This window comes from Choloepus didactylus, chromosome 12, assembly GCF_015220235.1.
Source record: "Choloepus didactylus isolate mChoDid1 chromosome 12, mChoDid1.pri, whole genome shotgun sequence".
NCBI lineage: Eukaryota > Metazoa > Chordata > Mammalia > Pilosa > Megalonychidae > Choloepus > Choloepus didactylus.
In genome coordinates this window covers 10,746,696-10,774,454 of record NC_051318.1, presented here as the reverse complement: position 1 = coordinate 10,774,454, position 27,759 = coordinate 10,746,696, and the positions used below count along the sequence as shown (strand labels likewise).

At 40.1% G+C, this 27,759-nt stretch overlaps 1 protein-coding gene, 1 non-coding gene and 1 pseudogene across 3 annotated transcripts in view; 2 read left to right on the top strand and 1 right to left on the bottom strand.

Moving 5' to 3' along the window:
- MTUS2 (microtubule associated scaffold protein 2) overlaps window positions 1–27,759 on the top strand; it is a 426,320-nt gene that overhangs the window by 79,484 nt on the left and 319,077 nt on the right. The window lies entirely within an intron of this gene.
- LOC119507313 lies at window positions 1,810–2,231 on the top strand (annotated as a pseudogene).
- On the bottom strand, window positions 7,670–7,777 carry LOC119507505. Its single transcript, XR_005211263.1, has one exon. It is a non-coding gene; the product is annotated as a U6 spliceosomal RNA (small nuclear RNA).

The following is a 27,759-nucleotide window of genomic DNA, read 5'->3' as shown; positions in this document are numbered from 1 at the left end:
ATTAGTTTGAAACATGCGGGAGAGGGAGAGGAGCCCCTGGGGAGAACCTGATGAAGGGTGCGGTGGTGGTAAATGGTCAAGGCGGAAGATAATGGGATGAAGATTGCATGCAGCAGGGTAAACCTTGGAATAAAAGTTGCGGTGTTTCTCCTAAGACAAAGAAATAGAGGAAAACAGTGAGTGAAGTGTTGATTCCTATATTAAGAATGAGAACAGTGTAGTGACATCACCTGAGGGCCATTTCACTATTTTACCACCATTACTTGGCTTCACAGAAATAGGACAACTATAGCATCTTCCAAGGAAGATCTAAGTCAGATGGGAAAACATCCCAGAGACAAACTAGTGAACTGTGCAGGTGCTAGAAGGGAACAACGGCTAGTCTCAGTGCCTTTGGGGTCAAATGACCTTAGGTTTTCTCTTGGGGGCTTCAAAGGAACCATTCGATTAGTCCAGCTGTTGTCTTAGTGTGTGTCGCACCATTACCCATTCCAACTGTTGAAATGGGCATTGACGATGACTGTATTTTCATTGTACATTCAGCAACCAGAGCTGCCCCATCTTTGCCTAACTTTCATTGCAAGTGGGAATGCTTAATGATGAGGAACTTATTAGAAATGCTTAATAATGAGGAACTTATTAGAAATGGCTCCCGTGTATTGGCTCTCTATGTATTTGGAGAAACACTGTTTATATATTTGATAGATAAACAAACCTACTATGGTATATTATATTTTTGTCTACTGTAATAGGTCACTTACTATGTATCAAGTTGTCTTAAGCACTGACATTGAAACAGGATAGATGAGGTCCCAGAGGCAATTACAACGTGGGGTGTTTTAATGCTATGATGACAAAGTCTTCTGAGCTCAGGAGAACCCAGGAGGGGATCTAACCCAGATGTGGGGCCGAGGAAAGTTTCTAGGATACAGGATAGTATAAAGGCCAAGGATTCGGATATGTGGGGTGAGGGGCGAGTGTATGGTAGGAGTGGAAGTAAGAGTATTCCAGGTGGAGCAAATGGTATGTGGGAAGACTGGAATGGCTGGAATGTCAGGGGAAAGATGGAAAAAAAAGAAGTGATGGGAGAAGAAAGCAAAGCTCTGATTTCGATGACACTGCCAGCTAGGTTATGAGATTTGGGCTTTATCCTAAGAGCAATATTGGGCTATTAGGAGTTGATAGGATCATATTTTTCTTTTAGAAATATCAGTTGGACTGTATTTTTGAGAATGGATTGAGGACAGAGATGGAGTTGGGTGGGGTGAGAAGGATTGGAGACAAAGAGACCCTTTAGGAGGCTGTTACAGTTTACCAGAAATGACAGTCAAGGTGTTGATGGTGAGGGTGGAAAGGAGATGGATTGTCACAGGTACATTTGACCAACCTCCTGACACCAGAATAGATTGGAGGGAAAAAAATTAAAGAATAAATAGCAGTCGGGTCAGCGGACGCTGGGGTGGTCAGCAGTAGTTTGTCAGTGCTCTTGGGCTTTGTTCGTTCCGTGCCTCGTCTCTCCCTGGAAGGGGAGGGGGCTTCAATGTGGGATAGGTTCAGCTGCTGTCACAGTTCCGAGCTTGAAGTTGCTGGGTCTTCTCTCAAACTTGTGTGCTGAGGACACTCAGACATTGGCCTCAGCTCCCGGGCGGTGCTCAGCAGATCGGCCCATGAAAGCTTCTGTATTCAGACAAAGGAAAGGCTCTGCCAGAAAGCAACACCTGCTATCCTGGGCTTGGCACTAAGCAAGAGGACAGGTAGTGAAATCCTGCAATCTGAAAAGCAGACTGAAAGGGGACAAAGAACCTGACGATGGGTGATGGAGAGAGGCAGAACCTTCCAGTTCCCCAATCTAGAAATGTTAGGAGGAACCAGCAACAGCTTAATAGGCAGAAGACCAAGGGCCAGAATTCCCAGATGAAGATTGTTCATAAGAAAACAGAAAGAGGACATGGTTACAACTCATCAGCAGCTGCGTGACAGGCCATGAAAAATGGGGGAAGAGCAAAGTACATTTTTCAAATAATCAACACTGGAATTCTAGCTTATCAAGTTCCAGCTTACTTTTTAAGTCTCAAACTAGTCAGAACTATGCTGGAGCCAAATTTCATGAGCCACCATTACTAAGTGTTCTTCCTAAACCACCGAGCCACGGGGTTCCTGTTTCCTTTAGTCCTTCTGATAAGGAAGTAATGACATTTCAACTTACAGCCTTACTTAAAGTACAAGTATAAAATAAGAAAATACTAATGTTTAAATTTAGGCATCACATTTAAGACTAGTTGTCAGTTGGTCTGAAACAGATTCATTAGGAAAGTACTCTATTTGTGTAAAACTGCTAGTGTAGAAAATATGATTAGACTTCATCTCACTTATTTTATGTGTTGTAGGCAGGATGAGGTAATGGTAGTATCAGTGCTGCTTAAAATAACTAAATTATTAATGACTGAACTTAGGTATTCTTAACTGAATAGCTCAAGTAAAAGCCATTCAAATTTAGATTTGGAGAATTTCCCCCTAATGCTTGTTGAGGGAAACGACTAATTTAAAGTTATCACTCATGGGTCAGTAGATTTACTTGTTGAAAGCTAGTGAATCAGATTACAAACATCTAGCTAAGATGTAGAGTGATTGAGAACTGGTTGAACATTTGAAAGGTAATGTCCTGCAAATAACCAGACAAGTAATATGACAACAACCTAATGCATTGCCAAGAGAAAAAGTGAGTTTTCCTTTAATGAATAGTTAAGTATGTTTTAATAAGTTTTACAGGGGTTCATGTGGAAAGGGCATTAGGGGCTTATTAGAATGAGGCACAGCACATCCCGATGGCCCTGTTTTTACAGACAGTGGATAGGTATCTGCCAGTACATGCTCCCAAACCATTTTTTATAGGAACAGTATTTGGTGGCCACTGAGTAGCTTTCAAAAATATGTTTTCTGCATTCTAACACTGTGCAAGGTATTGACTGGCATCTGGCTTCAAATGATCCCCGTGAGGTTGGCGTTAAATGGGGAATGGTATAATGTAAAAGTTTTATGTACCTAGGGAAGAAAGAGCCATGTGAATACAAGTATTAAACTTGTGGCATATGTAAAATTTTGTTGGCCTTTAGCCCACAAAAATAGAATATTTTGGTATGAATTTGCTAAGTGTAAGACCATAGGCTGTTTTTTTTATACTGTAGCATTCAGATTAATTTTAAAGTTTGCCCCTGTGCTAAAGTGCCAGTGTATGTATGTTGTAATTGGTATGGTTGTAAATTATTCCTCAAAGTAAATCCCAGTGTAAGAAGTTGTATATTATAACTGAAAAGATTTAAGCTGCCAAAACACTTCCTATTTTTAAAAGATGTGAAATGCATTATAGGACTGTTTTTTTTTTCTTAAGCCCAAAGATGTATATTAAAGGATCCCTCCAACCTTAAAGATCCATTTTGACTTTCACCGATTTTTTAACCTTTGATACTAGTATAGTTTATTGTACGATGCCAGTGTGTTTTATTTTGTTGTAAGTGCAACCCAGGACCACTTATGCAAAATAGTAACATGTTTAACCTATCTTAAGGATAAATGTTAAACAACAGTTAACCCAACAGAACATTAAAAAAGTGAGGGGGGGGCAGTTTAGATTAAAAACTGTTATAAATGCCCTAATTTCTAAATTTGCAGCTCTTTTTGATATTTGTAAGCAGAAAGGCTAAGTTGTATTTCTCCAAATAAATTTAGATGACATAATTTTGCCCCAAGTCTAATACTGATCTCCTAAAGACAATTTTATGTAGTATTTAATATACATGTAAGAACTTGAAGCATGAAATTAAAATTTTTTTAATGCCCCCCTCCCCCCCAAAAAAGAGTAAATAGCAAGGGAAAGACGTACGAGTTCTTGCTCCCCTCTACAGCAAAAATTCACTATTAATTCTCACGGGACTCAGCTCAGCAGCATGGCCCTTGTGATTAGCTGGTCCATTTAAATTCTGTTTGCATTTTTAAGTGACAGCAAAGATGAGGATGGATAACCTAGACTTTTTGTCCTGCTGTTTTTGACCTTTGATTGAATCTCTAGGTGTCTGTCTTGTTTTCCATTTTACCCGAGGATCTAGCACAAAGCTTGGCTCCACTGATCTATGTAATATGGAAAGAGGTTGTATTCTTATCTTTATATACTCCTCTTCTCCTTTATTCCAAAAACCATATGAAAAACACAACCTCAGAGTACAGGTTCAGAAGTTGGAGAGTATTTAGTGGCTTGAATAGGGAGAATCAGGGAATCGAATCATGCAGCAGGCTTCTACTAGACACCAACTGTTTGCATTTCTATTCTGAGGGTGCCTTTTCCTGTTCCTCCTGGGGCCTCCCTCTGGAACCCTCCATCTTCCAGCTTCTATTTGCCTTCTCAACCAGAGGTTGCTCTACTGGAAGTTCTCGTTGTCTTTCTCCTGGGATGGACCCACACATTCCACTTTTTTGACTTACTTGCTTATTTTGCTTGAGTACATCCTTGGTAATTTCCTAGAAGAGACTTCAGGGAAAGCAAACTTGCCGAGTTTTTGCATTTCTGAAACTGTCTTCAGTCTGCATTCATTAGATCAAGAATAATTTGGGGGGTTGAAAGTACTTTTAAGATGTGAATACTGGTGTTGCTCATGAGAAACCTGATGCCGTCTGGTAAACATAATTGTAGGTGACCTCATTTTTCTCTCTGAAAGCTTTAGAATCTTTTCTTATCCTTGATGTCTTGAAATTTCCAGGTGTGGGGGGAGGGAGGAGGGGGGAGGGAGAGGAAGAGGAGATGTATTTGCTTAGTGCCTGTTAAAATCTTTCAGTTTGAAGACTTGTGTCACCTTCAGCTGTGGGCAATCTTGTGTTTTCTGGGTAATCTTTACTTCTCAGTTTTCTTTTTCTTTCTTCCTGGAATTTCTCTTTTTTTTTTTTTAATTTTTTAATTTTTTATTTTTGGACCTCCTAAAATGATTGTCTATCACTTTACCTTTTCTTGCTGCTTTTCTCATGTTTTCCTTCTACATGTTGGACTTTCTTACTTGGCTGTTTTTAAACCCTTCTGTTGAATTTTTGCTTTGGTGTTTTTCACTTCCAAAAATGTTTCTTGGTTTCTGATTGCTTCTTTCATAACATATTCCTTATTTATTGTTGTAATATCTTCCCTGATTTCTTTGAGGATACTAATTAAAATTTTAAAAGTATCTTTTGTAGCTTGAATTCTCTCTATATTCTCAGGGGCAGTCTGTCCCTCTCCTTTTCTTGGGCTTTTTTGTTTCTGTATTTTGTGTTTGTTTTATGCTGGAGTGTTTTCTGAAATTCTCTATGATCATTCATTCCTGAAATTGAATTACTTTCATTTTAAAGTCTATTCTGTTAAAAAGAATAAAAATACCTGTCTTCTGTCTACAAAAATCTAGCCAAAGTGGATTACCAGCACTCGAAGGGGACTGTTAGGGATTGCAAAGTGAATCAATTTCATGAGTATTGTAAAATCATTGTGAGAACTGTTTCTAAATGTATCCCATTGAAAAGACATATTGTGCCATATTATAGTTTTTTGAGTTTTATTCCCAAGCAAATTAGAATAAGCACCTTAAAATTTCTACTTTCAAATGCTAAAGCAGTTTATCAGAAAACACAGTTGATGCACTTGCATTTGTTCATAACAATATTGTTCCTTTTTATTACCTTTGAGCCTCTGTTGGTTTCCCTGAGAATCACTGATATAAAACAGGACCCAGGGGCTTTATCTGTCCACACATATAATAGCAGTTTAGTAGCTTTAGTAGATTTAGGGTCTGTACAAAATAATCGACCAACTCTTCTAATTCTGTAAGATGTGCTAGTACAATGTTACTCTGTATTTGACATAAAATTTTATACAGCTTCTTTTTATAAATAGATCTGTCCAGCAACAAAATGACATCTGTAATATTTACATTATTTTAACTTCTGCTAATTTTGTTCTTTTTGAAACACTCTCTCCCCCATGCCAGTTCCTTAAACCTCCCCACCCCCTTTTCCTATTTCTTTCTCTCACACACAAACTTTGATTCATTTACGCACTGACTAAAACATGTGTGGATAGGTTAACTCTCCCTTTTTTTTTTATTTTAATGCAGTGGGAAAATATATCCCTGGATATTTGTGAATCTCTTGATTAAATGCAATCAGTTTCAAATGACTCGGTTACATGGAGGACCCAGTTATATGGACATTCTCTAAATAATCCAAAAATGCTTACACTCAGTTTTGTAGACTGTTATCAAAATGGTAACTGAGAAACTCAAGATTTTTTAAAAGTCTTGTGGGAATTTTGGAGCTCAATGAAAGGCACTGTGTAAGTAGGTTTATTTGTGTTTCTTTCTTTCTTTTTTTTTTTTTTTAGATTATTGATCCCTTAACACAGTGTTCTGTTTTTACGTTAGACACATCCTTTCATAATCCTGAAAACCAACAAAACTAAACACAGCTTCTGCTCACTGCCTTTTCTGGCCTGGGCATTGGCTTCTGCCTGTGAGGCACCATCATGGAGTCTGTTAAGTTTTTCTCCTGCCAGCCCCTTCCAGGTCATGTGCGCATCTCAAAGATCCTCCTTTTTTTGTCATGAAATTTGAGCACTTTTTATATCCCTCTGTCCCTCCTCCCTCCCAGTCTTTTTTTAAGCTGCAAGTTATAGGGCCCGAGATCCCTCCCCATTCCCAACCTTGCTGGTTGTAATTCCCCACAGGCCTCTCTGGGATTCCATGTCTAAGTCCCCAGGCCTGACCACAGGCTGTCCTGCTGCTCGGACTGCAGAACCAACGCTTGGCTATATTCTTTTTGAAGTGAGAAGGATTTTCTTAAAGTCCCATCAAATTACTGTGTTTTCAGGTGTGCATGGTCTCGGTGGGGTGTGGAGTAACTGCAGTGGTTCCCCTGGAGATCTTCCAGTATGGTGGCCATTTCACCCTCGACTTCCCCTGGAACCAGTCAGTCACCAAGCCAAGTCCTGCTGATGTTATAACTTGAGTCCACCCTCCACTCCACTCCTGCCCTGAGGATATCAGGACTTCTCTCCTACCTGCTGCCTCCCAGCTGACTTCCATCTTACCCTTGCCAGCCCATCCTCCACTTAGCAAGTCAAACTCTACCCTCCTCCTTTAAAGTTCTCTACGGGCTCCTCCTGGCTGTCAGGAGAAGGACCAGGGGCTTTGATGTCCACCAAAGTTCTCCAGTCCAGCCTGGCCTCCCTCCCGACTCAAGCAGTCCCCCCCTGTGAAATACCTTCTTCCCTTCTCAGTTCCTTACTTGGCTAACTCCTTTTGTCCTATACAACTCAATTCAAGTTCTCCTCCAAGAAGCCATTCCTGGATCAATGCAGGCTGAGTCAGCGGTCCCCTCCCTTTTGTGCTTCCACAGCTCTGGCTTTATGCCTCCATCATGCCCTTGGGCACACCTTATTGTAGTCTTCTGCATTAGTGACCAAGTTTGGTGTTAGCCTTGAAGGCAGGGATTATGCTCATGTATTATTTATTTATTTGTTTGTTTATTTATTTATTTAATTTATTTATAAACCTACAGCCAGAAAGTCACAGCTGTAATATTAGATGCCATACATGTTGCTTTGACACATAGCTTTTCCTCAGTGATAACCAGCGAAGGATCGATACCCAGGGAGCTGCATGAAAATATGGAACGCTTCACGAATCTGTGTGTCATCCTTGCGCAGGGGCCATGCTAATCTTCTCTGTATTGTTCCAATTTTTAGTATATGTGCTGCCAAAGTGAGCACTGTGCTCATGTATTTTTGTTTCACAAGAGCTATTGTGGTACATGGTGTATGTTCAATCCATGTTTCTTAAACTCCGCTGAACTGAACGGAGCCAGAAGCTGTGCAGGTCTATCATCCTTCTCTTCCTTCTCCTGCTTCTTCACTGTTACTTTCCCCAAGGTCATTTTCATTCTCTGACCCTTCATGCTACTCTCAAGGGGCTGGCTATTTGCTGACACCATCACTGCTTCAGTTTTAGTCTCTACCTTATGGGTTGAAAAGGGCTGATCTGCTCATTCGTCTTTTACCTACTTTTCTATATCTCTGTCTTGCCTCTATTTTCCTTTCCTTGAATTAGTCAGTGTCTGTCTGTCTGTCTCTGTTAAAAAGCAGCTTCAAGATATAATTCACGTACCATATATTTCACCAATTTAAAGTATAGATTCACTGGTTTTAAGTGTGTCCACCAACTTTGTAGACACTGCAGTAAACAGCAGGTGTGAAGGCTCTGAGGTACAAATGTACTTGGTGTGCTTGAGAAGTAGCAAAAAGACAAGTGTGGGGGTGGGGGCAACGAGAGAGAGGGTAGGGCAGGCAGAACTACAGAAAATGAAGTCAGAAGCAGCCAGATCCTGATGGCCAGGGTACCAACTTTGAATTCCATTATAGCTCCTGAAACATTGAGAGCAGGGGACTGATGGAACTTTACTTACAGTTTGTAAGAGTCACTCTGGCTGATGCACAGAAATTGGCCCCTTTGTTTTCAGGGGAGTAGCTGTTTGTTGTCTCCTCACCTGTGTTAGTTATCTCTTGCTGTGTAACAAATAACCACAGAACTCAGTGGCTTAAAACAGCAGTAATCATGTTATTATCTCACAGTTTTTGTGGGTCAGGAATTCAGGAGCAGCTCGTCTGAGTGGTTATGGCTTGAGATTTCCTTGTGAAGTTTCAGATAGTTGTCAGCAGGGCCGCCGCCCTCTGCAGGCTGGAGACTGGAGGATCCTTATCAAAACAGCTCACCCAGATGGCTGAGGTTGGTGCTGGCTGTTGGCAGGAGACCTCAGTTCCTTCCATGTGGGCCTCTGAAGGCTGCTCGAGTGTTCTCATGGCATGGCTGCTGGCTTCCCTCAGACAGAACTATCCTGGAGGCCAAGGAGGAAGCCGCCACGTCTTTTATGACCCAGCCTCAGAAGTCTTCAGCTTCCTTGATAGACTAATATTCTATTAGTCTCCCAGGCCAGCCCCGACTCGCTGTGGGAGGGAATGACACAACGCGTGAGTTTGAGGAGGCCAGGATCCTGGAGGCTGCCACCCCAGTCCACTCCCTGGCTTCCAGTGACTCATGCCCCCTGCACAAACAAAAAACAACTCACCGCCTCTCAGGGCCCCACACAGTCTCATCCTTTACAGCATCAGCTCAAAGTCCAAAATGTTATCATCTGAATCAGGTACAGGTGTGAAAGAAGCTTCTTGGTAGAGAAGCTTGAGTATAGCTCCTTGAGCACAATTCCTCTTGAACCAAAAATCTGTAATCTAAAGAGACAAGTTATCCCCTCCCCACCCAACAGACACAGGATAACTTCAATAGACTTTTCTATTTAAAAGAATTAGAGATAATTGAAAGCACACAGGAGACAACAGTCCGTAACAATTGTAAGATGCTGCAGGCACATGGTGCTGGTTCCTTGATTAGGACTAAATGGTACACCTGTCTGGGAATGTTTTTTCCATGACTTTTGGCTCCACCCACTGGGGTCTCGGTTCTGCCTTCTTAGTCATCTTTCCTTTACAATAGAAGATTTGAATCTGAGTGGTGTCACAATCTGAATGTGTTTCCTACCTGTACAAGTTTGGGTGTCAAAGGACTGCCTTCCATTTAGTACTGTCTCTGACCATTTCAGTTCAAGTTGACAATGTTTCTTGTAGTATAATTCTCTTAAAGTTTTTATAGGTGTTCTAGTTTGCTAAGCTGCTGAAAGCAGATACCATAAAATGCATTGGCTTTAACTGCAAGCTTATAAGCTTACAGTTCGGAGGCTGAGGAAAATGTCTAAATCAAGGTATCAGCAGGTGATACTTTCTCCCCAAAGACCAGCTGCTGGTGATCCTGGACTCCTCCGTCATGTGGCAAGTTACATGGTGACAATTGCTGGTCTCTCCCTTCTCTTCTGGGCTTTGTTGCCTTTCTCTCTCTTTGTCTGAATTTCATGCTTTTAAGAACTCCAGTAAAAGGATTAAGACCCACCCTGAATGAGGTGGCTCACATCTTAAGTTAAGATCCTACTCACCAGAAGGTCCTACTTACAATGGGTCCACACCCCAGAAATGGATTAACTTTAAGAACATGATTTTCTGGGGTACATACAGCTTCAAACCATCACAGTGGGTCTCCTATGAATATTACTGGGTTCATGTCATTAGACAAAAGCTGTACCCCCAAATCATTTTGAGATAAGCCTTTTTCTACCTTGGGCTTCTGAGGCCACTGAAGATCAACAACACCATAAGCTTTTTAGTAGCATTGTTGTTTGAACAGTTATATAAGATACTGCCTTAAATCCTTCTGAATTCTTAAAGGATTTTACATTCACACCATTGGCTTCATCTTTAGACTACATTTTCTTGATAGGGACCTGTATATGATTTTTGCCGAGAAGCCATTTCTTAATTTTGGTATTTTTTGCCATCTGGAAAGGCTGAGATTTTTCAAATCCAAGTCCTACCTCCTTTATGTTTAACAGCTTCTTTATGTTAACTTCTTTAGCTTGCCCTCTTGCATTTTATTGTAAGTGTAAGTAGAGGACAGGTGGCACCTTCAGTACCCTACCTGGAAAGATCCTTTGCTGGATTCTCAAGTTGATTAGGGACCATTTCTACGTTCCACATTAGAGCAGGCAATACTGTTGTTAAACTGTCTGCCACTGAATGACAAGGATTCGCTTTTCAGCAGTTTCTTCATCTTACTTTAAGCCCTCAGTGGCAGCTTCTTTAAGGGCCATAAGACTTCTATGAAAATTCTCTTTGAAGCCCTTTAGGATTTCACTAAAGTGCTCCTCAATTTCCTTACACTTCTACTCTCTACCTGATTCCAAAGGCACTCTCACATTATTAGGTTCTTAGTATGGTGGCACCCCACGTCCTGGTACCTAAATCTGTATTAGTTACATATATTGCTGAATAACAGATCACCCTAACACTCAGTGGCTTAAAGCTACCATGGTCATTTATTATGTAATGGTCTCTGTGAGTCACAGATTTGGGAGCAGCTTGGCTGAGTGGTTTTTTTTTTTTTTTTTTTTTTTTCCCGCCAGTTGTATTTATTGCATTTTACTCCCAAACATCTAGATATATCATTTGAATTTTTTAAACCAATATGGTTCCAAAATGACTATTAGTCTTCACTTCCTTGATTCTTTTGAGGTTTAACTGTTTTCATAAATTTTTGGACATGTGGATTTATTTATTTATTTATTTATTTTTAATCTTCATTTTATTGAGATATATTCACATACCACGCAGTCATACAAAACAAATCGTACTTTCGATTGTTTACAGTACCATTACATAGTTGTACATTCATCACCTAAATCAATCCCTGACACCTTCATTAGCTCACACACAAAAATAACAAGAATAATAATTAGAGTGAAAAAAAGCAATTGAAGTAAAAAAGAACACTGGGTACCTTTGTCTGTTTGTTTCCTTCCCCTATTTTTCTATGCATCCATCCATAAACTAGACAAAGTGGAGTGTGGTCCTTACGGCTTTCCCAATCCCATTGTCACCCCTCATAAGCTACATTTTTATACAACTGTCTTCGAGATTCATGGGTTCTGGGTTGTAGTTTGATAGTTTCAGGTATCCACCACCAGCTACCCCAATTCTTTGGAACCTAAAAAGGGTTGTCTAAAGTGTGCATAAGAGTGCCCACCAGAGTGACCTCTCGGCTCCTTTTGGAATCTCTCTGCCACTGAAGCTTATTTCATTTCCTTTCACATCCCCCTTTTGGTCAAGAAGATGTTCTCTGTCCCACGATGCCAGGTCTACATTCCTCCCCGGGAGTCATATTCCACGTTCCCAGGGAGATTCACTCCCCTGGGTGTCTGATCCCACGTAGGGGGGAGGGCAGTGATTTCACCTTTCAAGTTGGCTTAGCCAGAGAGAGAGGGCCACATCTGAGCAACAAAGAGGCATTTGGGAGGAGACTCTTAGGCACAAATATAGGGAGGCCTAGCCTCTCCTTTGCAGCAACCGTCTTCCCAAGGGTAAAACTTATGGTAGAGGGCTCAACCCATCAAACCACCAGTCCCCTATGTCTGTGGTCATGTTAGCAACCATGGAGGTGGGGTAGGTGAACACCCCTGCATTCTCCACAGGCTCCTCAAGGGGGCACTACATCTTTTTTTTTTCCTTGTTTTTCTTTTTCTTTTTTTTTTTTTTTAACTTTCCCTTCTTTTTTAAATCAACTATATGAAAAAAAAAGTTAAAAAGAAAACAAACATACAATAAAAGAACATTTCAAAGAGACCATAACAAGGGAGTAAGAAAAAGACAACTAACCTAAGATAACTGCTTAACTTCCAACATGTTCCTACTTTACCCCAAGAAAGTTACCTAATATAGCAACATTTCTGTGAACTTGTTCCTGCTATATCCATCAGAAATTAACAGACCATAGTCATTCCTGGGCATCCCCAGAACGTTAAATAGCTTATCTGTTCTTCTTGGATTATTGTTCCCCCTTCCTTAATTGCTCTCTATTGCTAGTTCCCCTACATTCTACATTATAAACCATTTGTTTTACATTTTTCAAAGTTCACATTAGTGGTAGCATATAATATTTCTCTTTTTGTGCCTGGCTTATTTTGCTCAGCATTATGTCTTCAAGGTTCATCCATGTTGTCATATGTTTCATGAGATCGTTCCTTCTTACTGCCGAGTAGTATTCCATCGTGTGTATATACCACATTTTATTTATCCACTCATCTGTTGAAGGACATTTGGGTTGTTTCCATCTCTTGGCAATTGTGAATAATGCTGCTATGAACATTGGCGTGCAGATATCTGTTCGTGTCACTGCTTTCCGACCTTCCGGGTATATACCGAGAAGTGCAATCGCTGGATCGAATGGTAACTCTATATCTAGTTTTCTAAGGAACTGCCAGACTGACTTCCAGAGTGGCTGAACCATTATACAGTCCCACCAACAATGAATAAGAGTTCCACTTTCTCCACATCCCCTCCAGCATTTGTAGTTTCCTGTTTGTTTAATGGCAGCCATTCTAACCGGTGTTAGATGGTATCTCATTGTGGTCTTAATTTGCATCTCTCTAATAGCTAGTGAAGCTGAACATTTTTTCATGTGTTTCTTGGCCATTTGTATTTCCTCTTCAGAGAACTGTCTTTTCATGTCTTTTGCCCATTTTATAATTGGGCTGTCTGTACTATTGTCATTGAGTTGTAGGATTTCTTTATATATGCAAGATATCAGTGTTTTGTCAGATACATGGTTTCCAAAAATTTTTTCCCATTGAGTTGGCTGCCTCTTTACCTTTTTGAGAAATTCCTTTGAGGTGCAGAAACTTCTAAGCTTGAGGAGTTCCCATTTATCTATTTTTTCTTTTGTTGCTTGTGCTTTGGGTGTAAAGTCTAGGAAGTGGCCGCCTAATACAAGGTCTTGAAGATGTTTTCCTACATTATCTTCTAGGAGTTTTATGGTACTTTCTTTTATATTGAGATCTTTGGTCCATTTTGAGTTAATTTTTGTGTAGGGGGTGAGGTAGGGGTCCTCTTTCATTCTTTTGGATATGGATATCCAACTCTCCCAGCCCCATTTGTTAAAAAGACCATTATGACTCAGTTCAGTGACTTTGGGGGCCTTATCAAAGATCAGTCGGCCATAGATCTGAGGGTCTATCTCTGAATTCTCAATACGATTCCATTGATCTATGTGGCTATCTTTGTGCCAGTACCATGCTGTTTAGGCAACTGTGGCTTTATAATAAGCTTCAAAGTCAGGGAGTGTAAGTCCTCCCACTTTGTTTTTCTTTTTTAGAGTGTCTTTAGCAATTCGAGGCATCTTCCCTTTCCAAATAAATTTGATCACTAGCTTTTCCAAGTCTGCAAAGTAGGTTGTTGGAATTTTGATTGGGATTGCATTGAATCTGTAGATGAGTTTGGGTAGAATTGACATCTTAATGACATTTAGCCTTCCTATCCATGAACATGGAATATTTTTCCATCTCTTAAGGTCCCTTCTATTTCTTTTAGTAGAGTTATGTAGTTTTCTTTGTATAGGTCTTTTACATCTTTGGTTAAGTTTATTCCTAGGTACTTGATTTTTTTAGTTGCTATTGAAAATGGTATCTTTTTCTTGAGTGTCCCTTCAGTTTGTTCATTTCTAGCATATAGAAACATTACTGACTTATGTGCATTAATCTTGTATCCCACTACTTTGCTAAATTTGTTTATTAGCTCTAGTAGCTGTATCGTCGATTTCTCAGGGTTTTCTAGATACAAGATCATATCATCTGCAAACAATGACAGTTTTACTTCTTCTTTTCCAATTTGGATGCCTTTTATTTCTTTGTCTGCCGGATTGCCCTGGCTAGCACTTCCAGCACAATGTTGAATAACAGTGGTGACAGCGGGCATCCTTGTCTTGTTCCTGATCTTAGAGGGAAGGCTTTCAGTCTCTCACCATTGAGTACTATGCTGGCTGTGGGTTTTTCATATATGCTCTTTATCATGTTGAGGAAGTTTCCTTCAATTCCTACCTTTTGAAGTGTTTTTATCAAAAACGGATGTTGGATTTTGTCAAATGCTTTTTCAGCATCTATAGAGATGATCAATTGGTTTTTCCCTTTTGACTTGTTAATGTGTTGTAATACATTGATTGATTTTCTTATGTTGAACCATCCTTGCATGCCTGGAATGAACCCCACTTGGTCATTGTGTATGATTTTTTTTAATGTGTCTTTGGATTTGATTTGCAAGTATTTTGTTGAGGATTTTTGCATCTATATTCATTAGGGAGATTGGCTGGTAGTTTTCCTTTTTTGTAGCATCTTTGCCTGGTTTTGGTATTAGATTGATGTTAGCTTCATAAAATGAGTTAGGTAGTGTTCCATTTTCTTCAATGTTTTGAAAGAGTTTGCATAAGATTGGTGTCAGTTCTTTCTGGAAAGTTTGGTAGAATTCCCCTGTGAAGCCATCTGGCCCTGGGCATTTATTTGTGGGAAGATTTTTGATGACTGATTGGATCTCTTTGCTTGTGATGGGTTGGTTGAGGTCTTCTATTTCTTCTCTGGTCAGTCTAGGTTGTTCATATGTTTCCAGGAAATTGTCCATTTCCTCTACATTATCCAGTTTGTTGCCATAGAGTTGTTCATAATATCCTATTATAATTTTTTTAATTTCTTCAGGATCTGCAGTTATGTCACCTTTTTCATTCATTATTTTGTTTATATGGGTCTTCTCTCTTTTTGATTTTGTCAGTCTAGCTAGGGGCTTGTCAATCTTGTTGATCTTCTCAAAGAACCAACTTCTGGTGATATTTATCCTCTCTATTGTTTTTTTTTTGTTCTGTATGTCATTTATTTCTGCTTTAATCCTTGTTATTTCTTTTCTTCTACTTGGTTTAGGATTGGTTTGCTGTTCATTTTCTAGCTTCTTCAGTTGATCCATTAGTTCTTTGATTTTGGCTCTTTCTTCCTTTTTAATATATGCGTTTAGTGCTATAAATTTCCCCCTTAGCACTGCTTTTGCTGCATCCCATAGGTTTTGGTATGTTGTGTTCTCATTTTCATTCGTCTCTATATATTTAGCAATTTCTCCTGCTATTTCTTCTTTAACCCACTGATTGTTTAGGAGTGTGTTGTTTAACCTCCAGGTATTTGTGAATTTTCTAAGTCTCTGATGGTTATTGACTTCTAATTGTATTCCATTGTGGTCAGAGAATGTGCTTTGAATAATTTCAATCTTTTTAAATTTATATAGGCTTGTTTTATGTCCCAGCATATGATCTATTCTGGAGAAAGTTCCATGAGCACTAGAAAAGTATGTGTATCCTGGTGATTTGGGATGTAATGTCCTGTATATGTCTGTTAAATCTAATTCATTTATCAGATTGTTTAGGTTTTCAATTTCCTTATTGGTCTTCTGTCTGGTTGATCTATCTATAGGAGAGAGTGATGTGTTGAAGTCTCCCACAATTATTGTGGAAACATGAATTGCTTCCTTTAGTTTTGCCAGTGTTCCTCTCATGTATTTTGTGGCACCTTGATTGGGTGCATAGACATTTACGATTGTTATTTCTTCTTGTTGAATTGCCCCTTTTATTAGTATGTAGTGGCCTTCTTTGTCTCTCAAAACATCCCTGCATTTAAAGTCTATTTTATCTGAGATTAATATTGCTACACCTGCTTTCTTTTGGCTGTAGCTTGCATGAAGTATTTTTTTCCATCCTTTCACTTTCAGTTTCTTTGTGTCCCTGTGTCTAAGATGAGTCTCTTGTATGCAACATATTGATGGTTCATTTTTAATTGCGAATCTGTATCTTTTAATTGGGGAGTTTAATCCATTTACATTCAACATTATAACCGTGAAGGCATTTCTTGAATCAGCCATCTGATCCTTTGGTTTATGTTTGTCATATTTTTCCCCTCTGTCTATTATTATCCTTTATTGTACCCATACTGAATCTCTTTAGTACTGAACCTTTCTCCAAGTCTCTCTGTCCTTTCTTTGTTTCTCTGTCTGTAGGGCTCCCTTTAGTATCTCCAGTAGGGCAGGTCTCTTGTTAGCAAATTGTCTCAGCATTTGTTTGTCTGTGAAAAATTTAAGCTCTCCCTCAAATTTGAAGGAGAGCTTTGCTGGATAAAGGATTCTTGGCTGGAAATTTTTCTCACTCAGAATTTTAAATATATCGTGCCACTGCCTTCTCACCTCCATGGTGGCTGCTGAATAGTCACTACTTAGTCTTATGCTGTTTCCTTTGTATGTGGTGAATTGCTTTTCTCTTGCTGCTTTCAGAACTTGCTCCTTCTCTTCTGTGTTTGACAGTGTGATCAGTATATGTCTCGGAGTGGGTTTATTTGGATTTATTCTATTTGGAGTTCGCTGAGCATTTATGATTTGTGTATTTATGTTGTTTAGAAGATTTGGGAAGTTTTCCCCAACAATGTCTTGGAATACTCTTCCTAGACCTTTACCCTTTTCTTCCCCTTCTGGGACACCAATGAGTCTTATATTTGGACGTTTCATATTATCTATCATATCCCTGAGGTCCATTTCGATTTTTTCAATTTTTTTCCCCATTCTTTCTTTTATGCTTTCATTTTCCATTCTGTCATCTTCGAGGTCACTGATTCGTTGTTCAACTTCCTCTAGTCTTGTACTATGAGTGTCCAGAATCTTTTTAATTTGGTCAACAGTTTCTTTAATTTCCATAAGATCATCCATTTTTTTATTTAGTCTTGCAATGTCTTCTTTATGCTCTTCTAGGGTCTTCTTGATTTCCTTTGTCTCCCATACTATGGTCTCATTGTTCATCTTTAGTTCTTTGAGTAGCTGCTCTAGGTGCTGTGTCTCTTCTGGTCTTTTGATTTGGGTGCTTGGGCTTGGGTTATCCATATCGTCTGGTTTTTTCATATGCTTTATAATTTTCTGTTGTTTTTGGCCTCGTGGCATTTGCTGAACTTGATAGGGTTCTTTTAGGATTTGTAGACCAATTGAAGTCCTTATCTCTAATTTATCAGATCTACAGCTTTGTGGAGTACACTTTCTCTAACTAACCAGCAGGTGGCGTCCACGAGCCACCTGTTCTCCACAAGCCAGTTCTCCCCTGCTTAGCCTTTTTGGTGAGTGGGGGAGTGAGTCTTGTGGGGTCCAATTGGTGTACCAAGCTTGCGTGTGTAGTTGGTGTTGCCTGCCCTGTATGTGGGGCGTGTTTCTAGGCAGTCAGGGAGGGGGGGTGGCCCTAACAATCAAATCTCCCGGGTGATCCTAGAGTTTTAAAGCTGCTGCAATAGTCTAATCCTTCAGTTCAGTCCTGCCACAGTTTGTCTCTGCCACTGACCCACAAGTCCTTGGTATTGGCGTATGGCTCCTGAGACTTGCAAGTGGGCCCCTCTTCCAGGCTGTGCACCCCGGGTCTTCTGTTGAGGGATGACTGTGTTATGTCACAGGTGAGTGCCGTCCCCCCAGGGCAGTTCTGGGCTGCTGGGCTGTGTAGGGAGGCTCCCAGTCTGCTGAAATGATGGCTGAATGGGGCTTTGTTAATTCACACTGCTCCACCTTCCCAACTCTGGGACAATCAGCTGAGGTTGCAGGGAAGGCTAATGTCCACGCCCAGTTTTGTGGTGTGTGCCTGTTATTTGAAGCCCTTCCATCACACTGGGTTGTCTGGGGCAGCTCTGGGCTATGGGGCTGGCGATGGGCAGGAGTGTTTCCTGTCCACCAGGATGATGGCTGTGAGCGGACACCCCCCTTTTCTTGGGAAGTTGTGGTGTTTAGTGAATTTTCTCAGCCACTGGATTATTGCCTTTTGTCTCAGAGCTCTCTTAGTTCTGCTCTTGACTTGACCTGCTGAAATTGCAAGTCTTTGAAGCTTTCTGTTTTGGGCTTCTTAGAGTAATTCTTTTAGAAAAAGAAAAAAGGATTTAAAAAAAAAAAAAAAAAGGGCCCTCCTCAGAGATCTAATGGGTTATTGAAATGCTAAGAGACAAAGCAACCAGGGCCATGAAGGAAAGGTCCACAGGGCAGAGAGACCAGCTTTTCTTCGGGATTTGCATATGCGCCTCAGGGCCTGAGCTCGGGCCTGAGCTCTGCCCTTCCCCTTTCTATGTTCACCAGAACTCCAAAAATCCTCCGCTTTTATTTTGGAGTTTTTCGTGGTTTTTTTTTTTTTTTTTCCTATGCCTGTCTCCTCTCTGCTTGGCTGGCTGCTCTCAGATTCTCTGGTGTCTGGTCTCAGTCTATCTATGGTTGGAGTTTGGATCAGTAGAATGAGTTTCCGATAAGGGCTGCCACTGCAGTTCTCCCTTCTCCTTCCCGGAGCTGACAGCCCCTCCTCCCACGGGACTGAGCCTGGCAGGGAGGAGCGCAGGTCCCCTGGCCACAAAAACTTACAGATTTCGCTGATCTCAGCAGTTCCACGTTTTCATGAGTGTTGTATGAAGTATGCCCAAAGTCAGATTGCTCTGTGGTGTCCAGTCCACGCAGTTCCTGGCTTTCTACCTACTTTCCTGGAGGAGTAACTAAAACATACAGCTCACCAGTCCGCCATCTTGCCCCGCCTCCCGGCTGAGTGGTTTTGACTTGGAGCCTCTCACGAAGTTGCAGTCAGATTTGGTTGGAAGTGCAGTCATCTGAAAGCCTTACTTCCAGGGTGAAGTGGTCACTCACAAGGTGGACAAGTTGGAGCTGGCTGTTGGCAGGTGGCCTCATTTCCACTCCGTGGGGACCTCAGCATAGGGCTGCTGACTTTTCCTCCTGGCATGGCTAACCTTTCCTGGCATAAGCAATCCAAAAGTCCTGGGAAGGATCTTGTGATGTCTTTGATGACCTAGATCCAGAAGTCACACACTGTCACTTCCATGGTATTTTATTGGTCACACAGGGTCACACTGATTCACTGGTGAGGATCGTTGGAGAGCCAGTGTGGAAGTTGGCTACCAAGCACCTTGACTTCTGCTTGCCTTTTTCTTTTGGGGAGAGGGGTGGTTTTTTCAGTTGCAACAACAATGGCTTGCATGATATCAACAATGATGTTGCCTATCAGTAATTACGTGTTTAGTACAGGCCAGGCAACATGATAAGTGCCTTAGATGCAGTTTCTCTTCCATCATTACAATGGGTCGATGGTTTTATCCCTTTTTTCATGTGCAGAAACTGAGGTTCAGAGAGTGTGAATCTGGCTTGAGATTATACACTTGATAGTAATTGTATCAAACCTATGTCTGTAGTACCACTTCCTTTTCTTCCTTTCTTTGCTCAGTTGCAGTCTTAATATTAAAGGATTTTGTTTACTGTTTCCAAGAATGAAGGAAGCTCAGTAAAAGCAGCTGCTTTTTTTCATAATCTCAAGCATGGTGAGAACAGAAGAATTGCTTCTCGGCTGTGTTAACAAACCAAACCACCTCTCTGCAAAAGCAATGAGGAAGAACTAGTAAAATTTTTTCAAAGAAAATAATTTGGTTCAAATGATGTATTATACCATATGTATAAAGATGTCTGAAGAAAATGCTTCAAATATAAACTTATATGGAGAAAATGACCTTGAACAAAAACCTTCATTGTTTGAAGATTTTACCTTAATTTAGTTCTTTTCTTCCCATAGGATTTGGTCTCACTGCTGTTTTGGCACTGCTCTCCTTTCTCTCTTAGCTGTGGTCATTTATGAATATTTGCCTCTGCCCCAGTATGTTGTCAGCCCCATTCAGGAATGCTCCTTCTTTGATTCTGAATTTCCCACGGCACCTTGTGAAGTGCCTTGCCAATGGTAGGTGTCTGTGATTGCATATCAAATCAGATTAATATACATTTACTTTCTTAACTTCTTTATTTTTCTGCCTGGGATGTCAAGAATATTGGACAATGATGAATGGATCTTTATTAATATAATATTGAACCCTAGAAGCTCTAAAGTCTGATTCTAGTTGATTGAGATATTTTTCTAACATTACAGAGTTCTATTTAAAGGAGAACCAATACAAAATGGAAAAGGCAAAACAAATGAAATTCCTAAATTTTCATCAAAATGTGACGATTTGCTTTCTTCAAAGGATTTATCTTTCAAAAGAACAATAGTGTTACTTTGAAAAAGCAGTATATCTTTTAAATGTTCAATAGCAGCAAAATCTCTTTTGTTGTCAAACAAGAGTATTCTTTTTTTTCCCCAAAAAATCTTGATAAAAATAAAAGAAATGAGTTCACTTTAGATTCTTCGCATTGGCTTTGAATATTTGTTGCTGGAGTTAAAAAAAAAAAAGTGTTTGTTAACTTTTGAATCTATTTTCATTAATTTTCCCTTTATGTTATTGATTTCTAGTTTTGTTACCTTGTGATTAGAGCATATTTTGTATGACTTTAATCCTTTTAAATTTATTGAGACTTGTCTTGTGGCCTAACATATGGTCTATCCTGGAAGCTGTTGTTTATGCACTTGGGAAGAGTATGAATTCTGCTGTCATTGTTTGGAGTGTTTTATAGATGTCTGTTGGGGCTAATTGGTTCACACTGTTGTTCAAGTCTTCTGTTTCTTTTTTGATCTTCTGTCCAGTTCTATCCATTATTGAAAGTGGAGTACTGAAATCTCCAACTGTTATTTTTGAATTGCTTATTTCTCCCTTTAATGCTGGCAGTTTTTGCTTTACGTATTTGGGGCTCTGCTGTTAGATACTTATATGCTTATAATTATTATATCTCCCTGGTGGATTGACCCTTTTATTATTATAAAATGTCCCTCTTTTTATTTAGTAACATTTTTTAAGATTCTATTTTGTCTGATACTAGTATAGCCATATCAACTTGCTTATGGTTCTTCTTTGCATGATATATCTTTTCCCATCCTTTTTCTTTTAATCAGTTTGTGTATTTAAATATGATGTGTGTCTCCTTTAGATAGTACATGGTTGGGTTTTTTTTTTTTCCATCCAAACTGACAATCTCTGTCTGCCTTATCATTAGATGGTTTAATCCATTCACAAATAATTTTATTATTGAAAATGATGTGTCCCATTTTATTTTTTGTTTTTTGTGTGTCTCATCTTTTTTATTCCTTTCTTCATCATTTACTTCTTTCTTTTGCATTAAGTGAATATTTTCTAGTGTTACATTTTGATTCCTTTAATGATTTTTTTAACTATTATCTTTTGAATTATTTTCTTATTGATTATTCTGGGGCTTACATCTTCACTTATCCATATCTCCTTAAAATTTATACTAACAATGTCAGTGAAACATAAACATTACCTCTTCCCCCTTTTTCTACTTTTGTTCTTATAAATATTACATCTGTCTGTGTTGCAAACCTAATGATACATTTTTGTAATTATTGTGTCTATTCATATTACAAACCTAATGATACATTTTATAATTATTACTCTATATAATTTATGTCTTTTGAAGTAGCAGAGGGTGCAGCCTTGGACACGCAATTTAGCATCTTGCTTTCATGGAGTTACCAGCCTCCTCCTAATTGCTTACCATCAAAATCTCCCTTGATTTCAAGAGTGCCCTTGGGCTTGAACTTCCTCAGGCTTCATTCAAAATGAAGTGCATTCCTTTAGGGCTCTGGAGATCTCCTGCCCCTACCCCTGGTGCTGAAGCAGGTGTGGCCTGCTTCTCTGAGAGTGATTCTCACTTATAATGAAGTGCTAGGTGGGGGTCTCCTCTTTTTAGCTCGCCTAGTGTTGAACCTCTAACCTGCAAGCGTGGGCAAGAGGAACTGGAGTCCCGTGTTCATGGCTTTCTGTGCCTGGCGGTGCCTCTACGCCATGCCTTGGGGACGGATGAAGGAAGGGCTCCCTGACTCCTTGGCTCTACTCACTTGGAATTTAGCCTCTGCATCATGGAGAGGGAGGAGATGAGAAATGCTGGGGGTCTGTGCCTCTGGGGGATACTTTGTAGCCCTGGATTGGGAACTTCAAGGAGAGAAAACCCATCTTTTGGCCACATCCACCCAGAGTAGATATTCTGTCATGCTGAGCTGGGGCCACATAGGTGGGTGAGGAATGGGATGTGGTTCAAGTGTCACAGGCTCTCAGAGGTTTTATGAAGGTTTAGGAGATTTTCTTATATAATGTTTCTCCAGTGGCTGGATGCACATAGAACAATTTCTAGAGACTTAAACATTTTTTTTTTAAACATAATTTTCATCAGTTGTGGTTGTTTCACTGGAGAACATGTCCGTGGGGCGCCTTATGCCAGCCTTTGCATCATCTCTTCAATGTGTCCTTTCATTCTTATTATAATATTAATAAGTATCATTTTATGGAGGGTTTACTGTGTGCTTGATACATTATTACTTCTGGCAAAGTCTATATTCTTGACCAGCCCAACGACACAAATGCTTGGAAAATATATTCTTCTGATATGGTGGACTTATTTGAGAAATAGTAAGGAGCACGTTTTTTTTTTTTTTTAAATAAATAAATCCCTTTTATGAGAAACAGATTAAATTAATTTCATGTTCTATCAGAGCAGCTGAATCCAGTTATTTCACAGAGTGCATTGGGGACTTCTGTTCTGATTTACCCTTGGAAAGACGGTTGCTGCAAAGGACAGGCTAGGCCTCCCTATAATTGTGCCTAAGAGCCTCCTCCTGAATGCCTCTTTGTTGCTCAGATGTGGCCCTCTCTCTCTAGCTAAGCCAACTTGAAAGGTGAAATCACTGCCCTCCCCCCTACGTGGGATCAGACACCCAGGGGAGTGAATCTCCCTGGCAACGTGGAATATGACTCCTGGGGAGGAATGTAGACCTGGCATTGTGGGACGGAGAACATCTTCTTGACCAAAAGAGGGATGTGAAAGGAAATGAAATAAGCTTCAGTGGCAGAGAGATTCCAAAAGGAGCCGAGAGGTCACTCTGGTGGGCACTCTTACGCACAATTTAGACAACCCTTTTTAGGTTCTAAAGAATTGGGGTAGCTGGTGGTGGATACCTGAAACTATCAAACTACAACCCAGAACCCATGAATCTCGAAGGCAATTGTATAAAAATGTAGCTTATGAGGGGTGACAATGGGATTGGGAAAGCCATAAGGACCACACTCCACTTTGTCTAGTTTATGGATGGATGAGTAGAAAAATAGGGGAAGAAAACAAACAAACACACAGACAAAGGTACCCAGTGTTCTTTTTTACTTCAATTGCTCTTTTTCACTTTAATTATTATTCTTGTTATTTTTGGGTGTGTGCTAATGAAGGTGTCAGGGATTGATTTAGGTGATGAATGTACAACTATGTAATGGTACTGTGAACAATTGAATGTACGATTTGTTTTGTATGACTGCGTGGTATGTGAATATATCTCAATAAAATGAAGATTTAAAAAAAGTACATTATCCAGGATCCACCTGAATCAGAATCACTGAAGAGCTAGTGGAAAAAGCAGACTTTTGGACCCAACCCCACACTAGTGCAAATAGACTAGTGGAAATATTCAATCTTCTGTGGGCTAAATGAAATTAATACAAGCTTGGGTAATGCGTACTTCAACTAAGCATTAATTGAATGAAAACTTGTGGAAACTACTATTCTAGGGACTGGTTTATAAAAGGAATAAGACCTATTCCTCCAAACCCTGAAGGAGTATATTCTGTTTGTGAGAAGATTAATCTGGCAGAAGGAGAGATCATTATACAGTAATTTGATGTATTGGATTGTTTACATTAATTTTATTAAAGTTGCATACACAGGGCATTGGAGCAAGGCATACTCTGCCAAACAGCCTGTACATCTATCCATGCACATGTATTTATGCACACACACACATGCACAATATCCTTTATTAAAAGGAAGAGCTGGGGAAGAGACTAGGGGAAAGAGAAAGCTAGAAAATAATTTAGAGATTTACTTCTTATGTCAACAAAATCCTGTGCTGATGATTTATTTTCCTCTCTTTCTGGTGATGGAATGAATAATAATTAACTATAGAGAAGGGAAGAATATGATAAAATTTCTGTTTGAACATGTTTAATGGCTTTTTTGCATTGTGTAATGATTTAGTAAACTTAGTTCTCATTCTTTAATAAATAATACATGGGCACTTACTGCTTGGCAAGGTGCTTCATTAGGAATCCTGACTTTTCATTCTTTCCCAATTTGGGTTTATTTTCCTGAAAACTGTTTTATTCATTTTCTTCTTACTTGATCTTTTGGAATCTAAAGTCACTTATTGATTAACTACTTTAGGAAAGGAGATTACAGATAAATGAAAACAGTATCACAATGTGATGGGTTTGGTGTATACTTATTGTATAAATTACACCTGATTTTTACCAACTCTTACTCTCTAGAGGCATCATCCCAAATAGATTTGGTATAAATTTATTATGAAAAAAAAATACCTAATAATAGGAACACTTTGCTGTTCTGTGGACAGTCTAAAAATATACAAAATGTTATGAGAATAACAATTTGAAGGTGTTAAATGGATATTAATTGGTTGATGGAAAAGGGATCATTGCTGTTTGTTAAACAGAGTATTATTTCTCCTTTTCATATCCTAACATTTCTTATTTCCACGCGGGAGGACAGGACCTGAGGTGGGCATGTTTGCAGCTCCAGCCCCCTGTTCCCTCTTCCTTATGCACTCACCTGGCTCTCCCATCCTGGTCCTGTCCTAGGAGTCAGGAAACCTCTGCTGCTCAGATCCCCCTTCACCTGGACACCCCACTGCCCATCGCCTCCTTTCAGGCAGGGCTGCTGGAGAGGAAGAGACAGTTCTCCCTGGGTCACGTAGACCCTGCATGGCAGCTGTTGGTTCCTTACATATTTCCACAACAGTGTGTTCTTTTTAATAGGTAGATATTTCCTTAAATTATAGACATTGAATTGTTTACAAATGGACATTTTCTTTCTTTTAGTTGTGTTTAATCTGCAGCCTGGTTTACTAGATAATAAAGACTTGACTAACTATAGAATAAGAGGATCCATGTAAAAACACCCAAGCAGAAGTTGTGCAATGGTTTGGCTAGGACGATTGTACAGAATTTGAGGAAGCTTGGCTGTTTTCCCTTTTAAACTTCAGATTAAGCATATTTGTGTGTTGCCAGCATTCTGGTCCTGTTTCACCCTGTGATGCTCATTGCAGTGTCTATTTGTGGAGGCAGTTCAGACTCATTACAGGGTGACCTAAGATGATGGGCTTATGGTGTGGCTTTATTCTTTGCAACAAGCTGGCTTTGCACATATCTGTGAACAACTTTTGAAGTTTACACCAACACATACCAGAAATGGTAAAAGGAGAGAAGAAACCTAACATTTATCTGAGCACCAGCTACGTATCGAGTTCTGTGTTATAAGCAGTAAGACTTATACTAAACCTGCCTGTCCAGTTTTACCATCCCCCTTCTTTATGTAGATGGAAATTGTGGTTCCAAGGGTTAGGTCACAGCCTGAAGTTACACAGGTAGTAATTGCTAGAGCCCAGACTTCACCCAAACTATGGCCACAGTCGATGTTCTTTGCACTTCACCCCTTAAACTTACCAAAGGTTACTGTTCTGGTTTGCTAATGCTGCCATTATGCAAAATACCAGAAATGGATTGGCTTTTATAAAGGGAATTTATTAAGTTACAAAGTTACAGTTCTAAGGCTATAGAAGTGTCCAGACTAAGGCATCTAGAAGATGATACCTTCACTGAAGAATGGCCGATAGCATCCGGAACACCTGTCAGCTGGGAAGCAATGTGGCTGGAGCCTGCTGGTCCTTTGCTCCTGGGTTGTGTTTCAAAATGGGTTTCTTCAAATGTCTCTGGGCTTCTGTTTCTCTTAGCTTCTCTCAGCTCTCTGCTTGGTTCTCCTGGGGCATTTCTTTCTAAGCATCTGGGGGTCCTCTCTTAGCTTCTCTGGGGCAAACTCTGGGCTTCATCATTAGCTTAGCATCTCCAGACATCCTTCTGTCTACATCTCCAAACATCTCCAAGTGTCAGCATCTGTGTTGGCTCTTGAGTTCTCCTAAGTACTCCAGACCCACTCTGAATGGGCGGGGCCACACCTCCATGGAAATGATCTAATCCAAAGATCTCACCCAGAATTGGGTGAGTCACATCTCCATGGAAACACTCAATCAAAAGTTTCCACCCTAATCAAAAGACTAATAAGTCTGCCCCTGCAAGATTGCATTGAAGAATATGGCTTTTCTGGGGGACATAACAGTTTCAATCCAGCACAGTTACTAAGGTGATTCTTCGGATGTGCTTTTATAAGGCACTGTATTCTGGAAATAGCCACTAATGAATATTTGCCACTAAAGTCCTTTGCCCATCGTATGTCAAGTTTAATGGCTGTGCCAGTTTGTATCTGTCCCCCATAATGCCATTATCTTTGATGCAATCTTGTGTGGGCAGATGTATCAGTGTTGATTAGATTGTAATTCTTTGAGTGTTTCCATGGAGATGCGACCCGTCCAACTGTAGATGATAACTCTGATTGGATAATTTCTATGGAGGTGTGGCCCCATCCATTCAGCATGGGCCTTGATTAGTTTACTGGAGCACTATATAAGCTCAGACAGAAGGACAGAGCTTGCTACAGCCAAGAGGGACACTTTGAAGAATGCACAGGAGCTGAGAGAGGAGCTGCAACTTACAGAGACATTCTGGAGATGGCCTTTGAAAGCAGACTCTTGCTCCAGAGAACCTAAGAGAGGACAGATACCCCAAAAGCAATTGAGAGTGACATTTTGAAGAGAAGCTTCAGCCTAGAGAGGAACATCCCGGGAGAAAGCCATTTTAAAACCAGAACTTGGAGCAGACACCAGCCACATGCCTTCCCAGCTAACAGAGGTTTTCCGGACACCATTGGCCATCCTCCAGTGAAGGTACCCAATCGTTGATGTGTTACCTTGGACACTTTATGACCTTAAGACTGTAACTGTGTAACCAAATAAACCCCCTTTATAAAAGCCGATCCATTTCTGATATTTTGCATCCTGGCAGCATTAGCAAACCGTAACAATGGTGTATGTCAGTTTCAGAAGTCCAGAGTAACTTGTAACAGCGAGTGTTCTCTTACCAATCAACTTTCTACACCCTTCGTACCTTCCCTTAGGGCCTTATAATTCTTTTTATAAGGGATGTCCTCAACCCTTCTGTGAACTTCTCCAGTGCCAGCTGCCCCTCCTTAAGTCCTCAGAAGCAGCTGGCTCACAGGAATGCGCCTTTCTCAAAAAAGATTTGCCTATGAATGTGCCGAAGCAAACCCTTCAGGATTAATTGTGATGATGTTGGTCTACCTGGCTCTGTAGTCACCATCTGTGCCATTCTCTATCTTGT